This window comes from Euprymna scolopes, chromosome 18, assembly GCF_053919585.1.
Source record: "Euprymna scolopes isolate OS-2025 chromosome 18, ASM5391958v1, whole genome shotgun sequence".
NCBI classification, from domain to species: domain Eukaryota; kingdom Metazoa; phylum Mollusca; class Cephalopoda; order Sepiida; family Sepiolidae; genus Euprymna; species Euprymna scolopes.
In genome coordinates, this window is record NC_136499.1 from 127,356,975 (window position 1) to 127,369,392 (window position 12,418).

Here is a 12,418-nt window from a genome sequence, read left to right on the forward strand (position 1 = left end):
ACAGCGTATGAAAAAAAAACTGTTGTACGTTGGGAGACTCAAACCCATCCAGCGAATGAAAAAAAACTGGTTGTACGTAGGGAGGCTCAAACCCATACAGCGAATGAACAAAAACACTGGTTGTACGTAGGGAGGCTCAAACAAATACAGCGAATGAAAAAAAAAATGGTTGTACGTAGGGAGGCTCAAACCCATACAGCGAATGAAAAAAAAAACTGTTGTACGTTGGGAGGCTCAAACCCATACAGCGAATGAAAAAAAAACTGGTTGTACGTAGGGAGGCTCAAACCCATACAGCAAATGAAAAATAACTGGTTGTACGTAGGGAGGCTCAAACCCATACAGCGAATTTAAAAAAACTGGTTGTACGTCGGGAGGCTCAAACCCATACAGCGAATGAAAAAATCAAACTGGTTGTACGTAGGGAGGCTAAAACCATACAGCGAATAAAAATAAAAATGGTTGTACGTAGGGGTGCTCAAACCCATACAGCGAATGAAAAAAAAACTGTTGTACGTAGGGAGGCTAAAACAATACAGCGAATGAAAAAAAAACTGGTTGTATGTAGGGAGGCTCAAACCCATACAGCGAATGAAAAAAAAACTGTCGTACGTAGGGAGGCTCAAACCAATACAGCGAATGAAAAAAAAAACTGGTTGTACGTAGGAAGGCTCATACCATACAGCCAATGAAAAAAAAAACTGGTTGTACGTAGGGAGGCTCAAACCTATACAGCGAATGAAAAAAAAAACTGGTTGTACGTAGGGAGGCTTAAACCCATACAGCGTATGAAAAAAAAACTGTTGTACGTTGGGAGACTCAAACCCATCCAGCGAATGAAAAAAAACTGGTTGTACGTAGGGAGGCTCAAACCCATACAGCGAATGAACAAAAACACTGGTTGTACGTAGGGAGGCTCAAACAAATACAGCGAATGAAAAAAAAAATGGTTGTACGTAGGGAGGCTCAAACCCATACAGCGAATGAAAAAAAAAACTGTTGTACGTTGGGAGGCTCAAACCCATACAGCGAATGAAAAAAAACTGGTTGTACGTAGGGAGGCTCAAACCCATACAGCGAATGAAAAAAAAACTGGTTGTACGTAGGGAGGCTCAAACCCATACAGCAAATGAAAAAAAACTGGTTGTACGTAGGGAGGCTCAAACCCATACAGCGAATGAAAAAAAAATGGTTGTACGTCGGGAGGCTCAAACCCATACAGCGAATGAAAAAAAAACTGGTTGTACGTAGGGAGGCTAAAACCATACAGCGAATAAAAATTAAAATGGTTGTACGTAGGGGTGCTCAAACCCATACAGCGAATGAAAACAAACTGGTTGTACGTAGGGAGGGTCAACCCCATACAGCGAATGAAAAAAAAAACTGGTTGTATGTAGGGAGGATCAAACCAATACAGCGAATGAAAGAAAAACTGTTGTACCTTGGGAGGCTCAAACCCATACAGCGAATGAAAAAAAAACTTGTTATACGTAGGGAGGCTCAAACCCATACAGTGAATAAAAAAAACTGGTTGTACGTAGGGAGGCTCAAACCCATACAGCGAAGAAAAAAAAACTGGTTGTACGTAGGGAGGCTCAAACCCATACAGCGAATGAAAAAAACAACTGGTTGTACGTAGGGAGGCTCAAACCCATACAGCGAATGAAAAAAAAACTGGTTGTACGTAGGGAGGCTCAAACCAATACAGCGAATGAAAAAAAAAACTGGTTGTAAGTAGGGAGGCTCACACCCATACAGCGAATGAAAAAAAAAACTGTTGTACGTAGGGAGGCTCAACCCCATACAGCGAATGAAAAAAAAAACTGGTTGTATGTAGGGAGGATCAAACCAATACAGCGAATGAAAGAAAAACTGTTGTACCTTGGGAGGCTCAAACCCATACAGCGAATGAAAAAAAAACTGGTTATACGTAGGGAGGCTCAAACCCATACAGTGAATAAAAAAAAACTGTTTTTCGTAGGGAGGCTCAAACCCATACAGCGAAGAAAAAAAAAACTGGTTGTACATAGGGAGGCTCAAACCCATACAGCGAATGAAAAAAACAACTGGTTGTACGTAGGGAGGCTCAAACCCATACCGCGAATGAAAAAAAAAAACTGGTTGTACGTAGGGAGGCTCAAACCAATACAGCGAATGAAAAAAAAAACTGGTTGTAAGTAGGGAGGCTCAAACCCATACAGCGAATGAAAAATAAACTGTTGTACGTAGGGAGGCTCAAACCCATACAGCGTATGAAAAAAAAAACTGTTGTACGTTGGGAGGCTCAAACCCATCCAGCGAATGAAAAAAAACTGGTTGTACGTAGGGAGGCTCAAACCCATACAGCGAATTAAAAAAAACTGGTTGTACGTAGGGAGGCTCAAGCCCATACAGCGAACGAAAAAAAAAAAAGTGTTGTACGTAGGGAGGCTCAAACCAATACAGCGAATGAAAAAAAAACTGTTTGTACGTAGGGAGGCTCAAACCCATACAGCGAATGAAAAAAAAAACTGGTTGTACGTAGGGAGGCTCAAACCCATACAGCGAATGAAAAAAAAAACTATTGTACGTAGGGAGGCTCAAACCCATACAGCGAATGAAAAAAAAAACTGGTTGTACGTAGGGAGGCTCAAACCCATACAGCGAATGAAAAAAAAACTGGTTGTACGTAGGGAGGCTCAAACCCATACAGCGAATGAAAAAAAACTGGTTGTACGTAGGGAGGCTCAAACCCATACAGCGAATGAAAAAAAAACTGGTTGTACGTAGGGAGGCTCAAACCAATACAGCGAATGAAAAAAAAACTGTTGTACGTAGGGAGGCTCCAACAATACAGCGAATGAAAAAAAACTGGTTGTACGTAGGGAGGCTCAAACCCATACAGGGAATGAACAAAAACACTGGTTGTACGTAGGGAGGCTCAAACAAATACAGCAAATGAAAAAAAAATGGTTGTACGTAGGGAGGCTCAAACCCATACAGCGAATGAAAAAAAAAACTGTTGTACGTTGGGAGGCTAAAACCCATACAGCGAATGAAAAAAAAACTGGTTGTACGTAGGGAGGCTCAAACCCATACAACGAATGAAAAAAAAAACTGGTTGTACGTAGGGAGGCTCAAACCCATACAGCAAATGAAAAAAAACTGGTTGTACGTAGGGAGGCTCAAACCCATACAGCGAATGAAAAAAAACTGGTTGTACGTAGGGAGGCTCAAACCCATACAGTGAATGAAAAAATCAAACTGGTTGTACGTAGGGAGGCTAAAACCATACAGCGAATAAAAATAAAAATGGTTGTACGTAGGGGTGCTCAAACCCATACAGCGAATGAAAAAAAAACTGGTTGTACGTAGGGAGGGTCAACCCCATACAGCGAATGAAAAAAAAACTGGTTGTATGTAGGGAGGATCAAACTAATACAGCGAATGAAAAAAAACTGGTTGTACGTAGGGAGGCTCAAACCCATACAGCGAATGAAAAAAAAACTATTGTACGTAGGGAGGCTCAAACACATACAGCGAATAAAAAAAAACTGGTTGTACGTAGAGAGGCTCAAACCAATACAGCGAATGAAAAAAAAACTGTTGTACGTAGGGGGGCTCCAACAATACAGCGAATGAAAAAAAAAACTGGTTGTACGTAGGGAGGCTCAAACCCATACAGCGAATGAAAAAAAAACTGTCGTACGTAGGGAGGCTCAAACCAATACAGCGAATGAAAAAAAAACTGGTTGTACGTAGGAAGGCTCAAACTATACAGCGAATGAAGAAAAAAACTGGTTGTACGTAGGGAGGCTCAAACCTATACAGCGAATGAAAAAAAAAACTGGTTGTACGTAGGGAGGCTCAAACCCATACAACGAATGAAAAAAAAAACTGGTTGCACGTAGGGAGGCTCAAACCCATACAGCAAATGAAAAAAAACTGGTTGTACGTAGGGAGGCTCAAACCCATACAGCGAATGAACAAAAACACTGGTTGTACGTAGGGAGGCTCAAACAAATACAGCGAATGAAAAAAAAATGGTTGTACGTAGGGAGGCTCAAACCAATACAGCGAATGAAAAAAAAAACTGTTGTACGTTGGGAGGCTAAAACCCATACAGCGAATGAAAAAAAAACTGGTTGTACGTAGGGAGGCTCAAACCCATACAACTAATGAAAAAAAAAACTGGTTGTACGTAGGGAGGCTCAAACCCATACAGCAAATGAAAAAAAACTGGTTGTACGTAGGGAGGCTCAAACCCATACAGCGAATGAAAAAAAACTGGTTGTACGTAGGGAGGCTCAAACCCATACAGCGAATGAAAAAATCAAACTGGTTGTATGTAGGGAGGATCAAACCAATACAGCGAATGAAAGAAAAACTGTTGTACCTTGGGAGGCTCAAACCCATACAGCGAATGAAAAAAAAACTGGTTATACGTAGGGAGGCTCAAACCCATACAGTGAATAAAAAAAAACTGGTTGTTCGTAGGGAGGCTCAAACCCATAAAGCGAAGAAAAAAAAACTGTTGTACGTTGGGAGGCTCAAACCCATCCAGCGAATGAAAAAAAACTGGTTGTACGTAGGGAGGCTCAAACCCATACAGCGAATTAAAAAAAAACTGGTTGTACGTAGGGAGGCTCAAGCCCATACAGCGAACGAAAAAAAAACTGTTGTACGTAGGGAGGCTCAAACCAATACAGCGAATGAAAAAAAAAACTGTTTGTACGTAGGGAGGCTCAAACCCATACAGCGAATGAAAAAAAAACTACTTGTACGTAGGGAGGCTCAAACCCATACAGCAAATGAAAAAAAAAACTGGTTGTACGTAGGGAGGCTCAAACCCATACAGCGAATGAAAAAACAAAACTGGTTGTACGTAGGGAGGCTCAAACCTATACAGCGAATGAAAAAAAAAAACTGGTTGTACGTAGGGAGGCTCAAACACATACAGCGAATGAAAAAAAAACTGGTTGTACGTAGGGAGGCTCAAACCAATACAGCGAATGAAAAAAAAACTGGTTTTACGTAGGGAGGCTCAAACCCATACAGCGAATGAAAAAAAAACTGTCGTACGTAGGGAGGCTCAAACCAATACAGCGAATGAAAAAAAAACTGGTTGTACGTAGGAAGGCTCAAACCATACAGCGAATTAAAAAAAAACTGGTTGTACGTAGGGAGGCTCAAACCTATATAGCGAATGAAAAAAAAAACTGGTTTAACGTAGGGAGGCTTAAACCCATACAGCGTATGAAAAAAAAACTGTTGTACGTTGGGAGGCTCAAACCCATACAGCGAATGAAAAAAAAACTGGTTGTACGTAGGGAGGCTCAAACCCATACAGCGAATGAACAAAAACACTGGTTGTACGTAGGGAGGCTCAAACAAATACAGCGAATGAAAAAAAAATGGTTGTACGTAGGGAGGCTCAAACCCATACAGCGAATGAAAAAAAAACTGTTGTACGTTGGGAGGCTCAAACCCATACAGCAAATGAAAAAAAACTGGTTGTACGTAGGGAGGCTCAAACCCATACAGCGAATGAAAAAAAAACTGGTTGTACGTAGGGAGGCTCAAACCGATACAGCGAATGAAAAAATCAAACTGGTTGTACGTAGGGAGGCTAAAACCATACAGCGAATAAAAATAAAAATGGTTGTACGTAGGGGTGCTCAAACCCATACAGCGAATGAAAAAAAACTGGTTGTACGCAGGGAGGCTCAACCCCATACAGCGAATTAATACTAAAACTGGTTGTATGTAGGGAGGATCAAACCCATACAGCGAATGAAAGAAAAACTGTTGTACCTTGGGAGGCTCAAACCCATACAGCGAATGAAAAAAAAACTGGTTCTACGTAGTGAGGCTCAAACCCATACAGTGAATAAAAAAAAACTGGTTGTACGTAGGGAGGCTCAAACCCATACAGCGAAGAAAAAAAAAACTGGTTGTACGTAGGGAGGCTCAAACCCATACAGCGAATGAAAAAAACAACTGGTTGTACGTAGGGAGGCTCAAACCCATACAGCGAATGAAAAAAAAAACTGGTTGTACGTAGGGAGGCTCAAACCAATACAGCGAATGAAAAAAAAAACTGGTTGTATGTAGGGAGGCTCAAACCCATACAGCGAATGAAAAAAAAACTGTTGTACGTAGGGAGGCTCAACCCCATACAGCGAATGAAAAAAAAAACTGTTGTATGTAGGGAGGATCAAACCAATACAGCGAATGAAAGAAAAACTGTTGTACCTTGGGAGGCTCAAACCCATTCAGCGAATGAAAAAAAACTGGTTATACGTAGGGAGGCTCAAACCCATACAGCGAATGAACAAAAACACTGGTTGTTTGTAGGGAGGCTCAAACCAATACAGCGAATGTAAAAAAAAATGGTTGTACGTAGGGAGGCTCAAACCCATACAGCAAATGAAAAAAAAACTGTTGTACGTTGGGAGGCTCAAACCCATACAGCGAATGAAAAAAAAACTGGTTGTACGTAGGGAGGCTCAAACCCATACAACGAATGAAAAAAAAAACTGGTTGTACGTAGGGAGGCTCAAACCCATACAGCAAATGAAAAAAAACTGGTTGGACGTAGGGAGGCTCAAACCCATACAGCGAATGAAAAAATATAACTGGTTGTACGTAGGGAGGCTAAAACCATACAGCGAATAAAAATAAAAATGGTTGTACGTAGGGAGGCTCAAACCCATACAGCGAATGAAAAAAAAACTGGTTGTATGTAGGGAGGATCAAACCAATACAGCGAATGAAAAAAAAACTGTTGTACGTTGGGAGGCTCAAACCCATACAGCGAATGAAAAAAAAAACTGGTTATACGTAGGGAGGCTCAAACCCATACAGTGAATAAAAAAAAACTGGTTGTACGTAGGGAGGCTCAGGCCCATACAGCGAAGAATAAAAAACTGGTTGTACGTAGGGAGGCTCAAACCCATACAGCGAATCAAAAAAACAACTGGTTGTACGTAGGGAGGCTCAAACCCATACAGCGAATGAAAAAAAAAACTGGTTGTACGTAGGGAGGCTCAAACCAGTACAGCGAATGAAAAAAAAAACTGGTTGTAAGTAGGGAGGCTCAAACCCATACAGCGAATGAAAAAAAAAACTGGTTGTACGTAGGGAGGCTCAAACCCATACAGCGAATGAAAAAAACAACTATTTGTACGTAGGAAGGCTCAAACTATACAGCGAATGAAAAAAAAACTGGTTGTACGTAGGGAGGCTCAAACCTATACAGCGAATGAAAAAAAAACTGGTTGTACGTAGGGAGGCTCAAACCCATACAGCGTATGAAAAAAAAACTGTTGTACGTTGGGAGGCTCAAACCCATACAGCGAATGAAAAAACAACTGGTTGTACGTAGGGAGGCTCAAACCCATACAGCGAATGAACAAAAACACTGGTTGTACGTAGGGAGGCTAAAACCAATACAGCGAATGAAAAAAAAAACTGTTGTACGTAGGGAGGCTCAAACCCATACAGCGAATGAAAAAACAAACTGTTGTACGTTGGGAGGCTCAAACCCATACAGCGAATGAAAAAAAAACTGGTTGTACGTAGGGAGGCTCAAACTCATACAACGAATGAAAAATAAAACTGGTTGTACGTAGGGAGGCTCAAACCCATACAGCAAATGAAAAAAAACTGGTTGTACGTAGGGAGGCTCAAACCCATACAGCGAATGAAAAAATCAAACTGGTTGTACGTAGGGAGGCTAAAACCATACAGCGAAAAAAAATAAAAATGGTTGTACGTAGGGAGGCTCAACCCCATACAGCGAATGAAAACAAAAACTAGTTGTATGTAGGGAGGATCAAACCAATACAGCGAATGAAAAAAAAACTGTTGTACGTTGGGAGGCTCAAACCCATACAGCGAATAAAAAAAAAATGGTTGTACGTAGGGAGGCTCAAACCCATACAGCGAATGAAAAAAAAACTGGTTGTACGTAGGGAGGCTCAAACCCATACAGCGAATGAAAAAAACAACTGGTTGTACGTAGGGAGGCTCAAACCCATACAGCGAATGAAAAAAAAACTGGTTGTACGTTGGGAGGCTCAAACCAGTACAGCGGATGAAAAAAAAACTTGTTGTAAGTAGGGAGGCTCAAACCCATAGAGCGAATGAAAAAAAAAACTGGTTGTACGTAGGGAGGCTCAAACCTATACAGCGAATGAAAAAAAACTGGTTGTACGTAGGGAGGCTCAAACCCATACAGCGAATGAAAAAACTGGTTGTACGTAGGGAGGCTCAAACCCATACAGCGAATGAAAAAAAAACTGGTTGTACGTAGGGAGGCTCAAACCCATACAGCGAATGAAAAAAAAAACTGGTTGTACGAAGGGAGGCTCAAACCCATACAGCGAATGAAAAAAAAAACTGGTTGTACGTAGGGAGGCTCAAACCCATACAGCGAATGAAAAAAAAACCTGGTTGTACGTAGGGAGGCTCAAACCCATACAGCGAATGAAAAAATCAAACTTGTTGTACGTAGGGAGGCTCAAACCCATACAGCGAATGAAAAAAAAATTTTGTACGTAGGGAGGCTCAAACAATACAGAGAATGAAAAAAAAACTGGTTGTACGTAGGGAGGCTCAAACCCATACAGCGAATGAAAAAAAAATGTCGTACGTAGGGAGGCTCAAACCAATACAGCGAATGAAAAAAAAACTGGTTGTACGTAGGGAGGCTCAAACCATACAGCGAATGAAAAAAAAAACTATTTGTACGTAGGAAGGCTAAAACCATACAGCGAATGAAAAAAAAAACTAGTTGTACGTAGGGAGGCTCAAACCTATACAGCGAATGAAAAAAAACTGGTTGTACGTAGGGAGGCTCAAACCCATACAGCGTATGAGCAAAAAACTGTTGTACGTTGGGAGGCTCAAACCCATCCAGCGAATGAAACAAAACTGGTTGTACGTAGGGAGGCTCAAACCCATACAGCGAATGAACAAAAACACTGGGTGTACGTAGGGAGGCTCAAACCAATACAGCGCAGGAAAAAAAAAAATTTTTGTACGTAGGGACGCTCAAACCCATACAGTGAATGAAAAAAAAAACTGTTGTACGTTGGGAGGCTCAAACCCATACAGCGAATGAAAAAAAACTGGTTGTACGTAGGGAGGCTCAAACCCATACAACGAATGAAAAAAAAAACTGGTTGTACGTAGGGAGGCTCAAACCCATACAGCCAATGAAAAAAAACTGGTTGTACGTAGGGAGGCTCAAACCCATACAGCAAATGAAAAAAAAACTGTCGTACATAGGGAGGCTCAAACCAATACAGCGAATGAAAAAAAAAACTGGTTGTAAGTAGGGAGGCTCAAACCCATACAGCGAATGAAAAAAAAAACTGGTTGTACGTAGGGAGGCTCAAACCTATACAGCGAATGAAAAAAAAAACTGGTTGTACGTAGGGAGGCTCAAACCCATACAGCGAATGAAAAAACTGGTTGTACGTAGGGAGGCTCAAACCCATACAGCGAATGAAAAAAAAACTGGTTGTACGTAGGGAGGCTCAAACCCATACAGCGAATGAAAAAAAAACCTGGTTGTACGTAGGGAGGCTCAAACCCATACAGCGAATGAAAAAATCAAACTTGTTGTACGTAGGGAGGCTCAAACCCATACAGCGAATGAAAAAAAAACTTTTGTACGTAGGGAGGCTCAAACCATACAGCGAATGAAAAAAAAACTGGTTGTACGTAGGGAGGCTCAAACCCATACAGCGAATGAAAAAAAAATGTCGTACGTAGGGAGGCTCAAACCATACAGCGAATGAGAAAAAAAACTGTTGTACGTAGGGAGGCTCAAACCCATACAGCGAATGAAAAAAAAAACTGTTGTACGTAGGGAGGCTCAAACCCATACAGCGAATGAAAAAAACAACTATTTGTACGTAGGAAGGCTCAAACCATACAGCGAATGAAAAAAAAAATGGTTGTACGTAGGGAGGCTTAAACCTATACAGCGAATGAAAAAAAAACTGGTTGTACGTAGGGAGGCTCAAACCCATACAGCGTATGAGCAAAAAACTGTTGTACGTTGGGAGGCTCAAACCCATCCAGCGAATGAAAAAAAACTGGTTGTACGTAGGGAGGCTCAAACCCATGCAGCGAATGAACAAAAACACTGGGTGTACGTAGGGAGGCTCAAACCAATACAGCGCAGGAAAAAAAAAATTGTTGTACGTAGGGACGCTCAAACCCATACAGCGAATGAAAAAAAAAACTGTTGTACGTTGGGAGGCTCAAACCCATACAGCGAATGAAAAAAAACTGTTGTAGGTAGGGAGGCTCAAACCCATACAACGAATGAAAAAAAAAACTGGTTGTACGTAGGGAGGCTCAAACCCATACAGCCAATGAAAAAAAACTGGTTGTACGTAGGGAGGCTCAAACCCATACAGCAAATGAAAAAAAAACTGTCGTACGTAGGGAGGCTCAAACCAATACAGCGAATGAAAAAATCAAACTGGTTGTACGTAGGGAGGCTCAAACCATACAGCGAATGAAAAAACAACTGTTGTACGTAGGGAGGCTCAAACCCATACAGCGAATGAAAAAAAAACTGGTTGTACGTAGGTAGGCTCAACCCCATACAGCGAATGAAAAAAAAAACTAGTTGTATGTAGGGAGGCTCAAACCATACAGCGAATGAAAAAAAAAACTGGTTGTACGTAGGGAGGCTCACACCTATACAGTGAATGAAAAAAAAAACTGGTTGTACGTAGGGAGGCTCAAACCCATACAGCGTATGAAAAAAAAAACTGTTGTACGTTGGGAGGCTTAAACCCATCCAGCGAATGAAAAAAAACTGGTTGTACGTAGGGAGGCTCAAACCCATACAGGGAATGAACAAAAACACTGGTTGTACGTAGGGAGGCTAAAACCAATACAGCGAAGGAAAAAAAAAATGGTTGTACGTAGGGAGGCTCAAACCCATACAGCGAATGAAAAAAAAACTGTTGTACGTTGGGAGGCTTCAACCCATACAGCGAATGAAAAAAAACTGGTTGTACGTAGGGAGGCTCAAACCCATACAACGAATGAAAAAAAAAACTGGTTGTACGTAGGGAGGCTCAAACCAATACAGCAAATGAAAAAAAAACTGGTTGTACGTAGGGAGGCTCAAACCCATACAGCGAATGAAAAAAAAACTGGTTGTACGTAGGGAGGCTCAAACCCATACAGCGAATGAAAAAATCAAACTGGTTGTACGTAGGGAGGCTCAAACCATACAGCGAATAAAAATTAAAAATGGTTGTACGTAGGGAGGCTCACACCCATACAGCGAATGAAAAAAAAACTGGTTGTACGTAGGGAGGCTCAACCCCATACAGCGAATGAAAAAAAAAACTAGTTGTATGTAGGGAGGATCAAACCAATACAGCGAATAAAAAAAAAACTGTTGTACGTTGGGAGGCTCAAACCCATACAGCGAATGAAAAAAAACTGGTTACCTGTAGGGAGGCTCAAACCCATACAGCGAATGAAAAAAAAAACTGTTGTACCTAGGGAGGCTAAAACCCATACAGCGTATGAAAAAAAAAACTGTTGGACGTTGGGAGGCTCAAACCCATCCAGCGAATGAAAAAAAACTGGTTGTACGTAGGGAGGCTCAAACCCATACAGCGAATGAAAAAAAACTGTTGTACGTAGGGAGGCTCAAACCAATACAGCGAATAAAAAAAAAACACTGGTTTTACGTAGGGAGGCTCAAACCATACAGCGAATGAAAAAAAACTGGTTGTACGTAGGGGGTCTTAAACCCATACAGCGTATGAAAAAAAAACTGTTGTACGTTGGGAGGCTCAAACCCATCCAGCGAATGAAAAAAAACTGGTTGTACGTAGGGAGGCTCAAACCCATACAGCGAATGAACAAAAACACTGGTTGTACGTAGGGAGGCTCAAAATAATACAGCGAATGAAAAAAAAAAGGTTGTACGTAGAGAGGCTCAAACCCATACAGCGAATGAAAAAAAAACTGTTGTACGTTGGGAGGCTCAAACCCATCCAGCGAATAAAAAAAAAACTGGTGCTACATAGGGAGGCTCAAACCCATACAGCGAATGAAAAAAAAAAACTGGTTGTACGTAGGGAGGCTCAAACCAATACAGCAAATGAAAAAAAACTGGTTGTACGTAGGGAGGCTCAAACCCATACAGCGAATGAAAAAAAAAACTGTTGTACGTTGGGAGGCTCAAACCCATACAGCGAATGAAAAAAACTGGTTGTACGTAGGGAGGCTCAAACCCATACAACGAATGAAAAAAAAAACTGGTTGTACGTAGGGAGGCTCAAACCCATACAGCCAATGAAAAAAAACTGGTTGTACGTAGGGAGGCTCAAACCCATACAGCAAATGAAAAAAAAACTGTCGTACGTAGGGAGGCTCAAACCAAAACAGC